This window comes from Vulpes vulpes, chromosome 15, assembly GCF_048418805.1.
Source record: "Vulpes vulpes isolate BD-2025 chromosome 15, VulVul3, whole genome shotgun sequence".
In the NCBI taxonomy this organism is placed as follows: Eukaryota; Metazoa; Chordata; class Mammalia; order Carnivora; family Canidae; genus Vulpes; species Vulpes vulpes.
Window position 1 is genome coordinate 8,740,981 of NC_132794.1, and position 3,664 is coordinate 8,744,644.

Genomic DNA, 3,664 nt, shown 5'->3' on the forward strand with positions numbered 1-3,664 from the left:
CCCAGTCTATGGTATCTTTGTTATATCAGCCTGAATACAAATACTTTAGGAAATTGTTCAGTAGTTTAAGTCAAAGATATGTCTACCCTCTGGCCCAGAAATTCCACTTTTTTCTTTCAAGATTTTATTTAAATTAATTAGTTAACATATTATATAATATAGTATTAGTTTCAAGGGTAGAGTTGGATGATTTATCACTTGCATATAACACCCAGTGCTCATTACAAGGGCGCTCCTCAATGCCCATCACCCATCTACCCCATCCCTTCACCCTCCTCCCCTCCAGCAACCCTCTGTTCCCTATAATTAAGAATTTTCCACTCTTGGTGTATATGTAAGAAAAAATGAAAGCAAACTTACACAAGAATGTTTATAGCAGCTTTGTTCATAATAGCCCAAAGTGGAAAGACCAAATGTCTATCAATTGAAAAAACGTAACCAAACTGTGCCATATTCATACAGCGGAATTCTATTAAGAGATCAAAAGGAAATACTGCAACAGCAGGGATGAAGAAGCATTATGATGAGCATAAGAAGGAACTATTACCAGTGATACACAAAAATATGAAAATATCCCAAAGAAAGTTTAAACTTTTCCTCCAGTTATCCATGGCTAGAAGTGATGGTGGTATTGATACATATGTGTATATATATATATATATATATATATATATATATATATATATGCATATATAAATGTTTATTGGGAAAAGCAAATAATTATATTATGTGGTTAGAAACCAAGATTTCCAGCAAAAGAAGATGAGAAATCTAGATATATAAAATCTAAAATAAATTCTCCAAATTGGGCAGCATTGGTTTATATACAGTATATATTTTATCTTAAAAAAAAAAAAAGGCATTTCCTAGGTCAGTCCACTAAAAAGGCTTAGAATTAATACCCAAACCAGAAGCAATGAGTATGTCTGTGCCTCAATTATGGTCTCTAAATAACATTTCCCTTGAAAAGAACCACAGCTCCCTGGAGGAATGACTGTTTCCAGGTCTAGATGAGGAAATGTATTAGACAAGCCTGAAATGCTTTATTAGACCAGAAGGCAAGAAAATCATCAAAGACTACTAGGATTATGTAATCCTAGTAAGGACCTCTAGTCAAAGTGAGACAATTTAACATGGGAAAGTTGCCATAGTATATTGAAACATGAAATGTAAAATGTAAAATGATTGAAAATTTACTTACATAATGATATTAACAACAAGAAACCTCATTGGTTACATTTAGGAAATAAGGCATGAGCCAAACATTTATCCTGCCTGAGACTATATGTCTCAGGTAACTAAACAGGTTTTTTTTTTTTTTTAGATGTCCCACAATTCAGTAGGAATGAAAAAATAGAAGTATCACCACTTCACAACTCCTAATAAAATAATGGATGTAGGTGCAATTATTAATGGATGCTAAAATCATAAGGTGAAGCCTAATAGGGGACTTTATAAAGGATGGTTTAAGATGACAACACCTGAATGCAAATAATGAATCTTAATATAACAAAAAGGGATGAATATGTATTGGGTACCTCTTGTTGTGATGCAACCCAAAGAACATAGTACCACTTAAGAAGGATTCTTCCAAACAAAGCAAAATAAAGCCAGAGAACTTGAATTTGACTAACTCTGTAGATATACCACCTTACAGGAATACAAGAGAAAGATTTTCCTAAAAATTAAATGATACCAAAAATGAGGGAAACTCTCGAAAACTGTTCTGGTTTCTTCAACAACTAAAAAGTAAGAAAAGAGAGGAAGAAGAATCTATAGATTTAAAGAAACCTCAGAGACATACCAACCAAATGCAACTTGTAGATTTTGTTTGGATTCCAACTTGAACAAGCTACTTGGAAAAATGTGAAATGATCAAAGACATCTGAATGTTCATTAGATTTGGTATTAAAGTATCAAAATCTACGGCATAATAATAGCATTACTTTGTAGGTTTAAAATTCTTATATTTAAAATCTAAGATGAAAAATTTTAATTTCATATTTTAAAGATAATTCTAAATTATTTACAGATGATATGTCTAGAGTTTGCTTTAAATTTTGGAGGGGCAATAAAGAACAGAAAAACAATAGAGAAAATCAAAACTAAAAGCCGGTCCTTTAAAAAAGATCAATAAAACTGGGACACCAGGGGTGGCTCAGTGGGTTAAGCATCCAACTATTGATTTTGGCTCAGCTCATGATCTCAGGGTCATGAGATGAAGACCCACGTTGGGCTCCATGCTCAGTGGGGAGTCTGCTTAAGAATCTCTCTCTCCCTCTGTCCCTCCCCATGCTCACAAACACGTGCACTTTCCCTCTCAAATAAACAAATGAATCTTTAAAAAATCCAACAAAAGTGACAAACCTTTAGGTAGATTGACAAGAAGATAAAGAATACACAAATGACTAAAATCAGAAAAGACAGGGACATTATTACTGATGTTATGAAAATAAAAGGGATTATTTTGTGGAATAAAAAGAGAATACTAGGAACAAATATCTTCCAGCAAACTGGATAACTTATATGAATGGTCAAATTCCTAGAAACACAGTTTACCAAAACTTAATCATGAAGAAGTAGAAAATCTGAATACTTGAAACTAGTAAGAAAATTGAATCAATAATCCAAAACCCCCAACAAAGAAAAGCCCTGGACAGATGGGTTCACTAGTGAATTCTACCAAAGATCTACATGGCATGTTTTATAGAAATAGAAAAACCTGCCCTAAAATTCACATGGAATCTCAAGGGACCATGAATGTCCAAAACAATGTTAAGGACAAAGTTGGAGAACTCACACTTCCTGATTCTGAAACTTACAAGAAAGTTACAGTGACCAAAATGGTGTGGTACTGGCATAAGGACAGACATACATACCACTGGAAGAGAGCCCAGAAATAAACCCTCATTTATATGGTCAACTGATTTTTTAAAAGGATGAGAGATAATTTTTCAATGGAGAAAAGACAGTCTCTTTCAAAAGATGTTGCTGGGAAAGCTGGATATCCACATGCATGAAAACATAGTTGAAATCTTACACCATATGCAAAAATTCATTTAAAATGGATTAGAGACCTAGATATTATAAGAACTAGAACTATAAAACTCTCAGAAGAAAACAGAAAAAAAAATCTTCATATTGGATTAGTCAATGATTTCTCCAGATACCAAAAGCACAGGCAACAAAATAATTAAGTTCAAATTCACCAAAATTAAAAACTCAAGAGCAAAAAGACAAGCCACAGAATGGAAGAAAATATTTGCAAATCATATATCTGATAAGGGACTAATACCCAGGAGATAGATAGATAGATAGATAGATAGATAGATAGATAGATAATTTTACAAAATCATATCCTGCAAATCAACAGCAGAAAATAAGAAAGCTAAAAATGGGCAAAGGACTCAAATGGACATTTCTCCAAACATATACAAATGGCCAGTACACACAGGAAAAGAAGCTTAACATCACTAGCCACTAGAGAAATACAAATCAAAACCATAAAGGTAACCCTTCATACTCATTGCATGGCTAATTAAAAACAGAAACAAAAAAACCCTTAAAACTCATATTGGAGAGGATGTGAAAAAATTGGAACACTTCTGCATTGCTCGTGGGTATGTAAAATGATGTATCTTTGTGGAAAATAGTTTGGCAATTC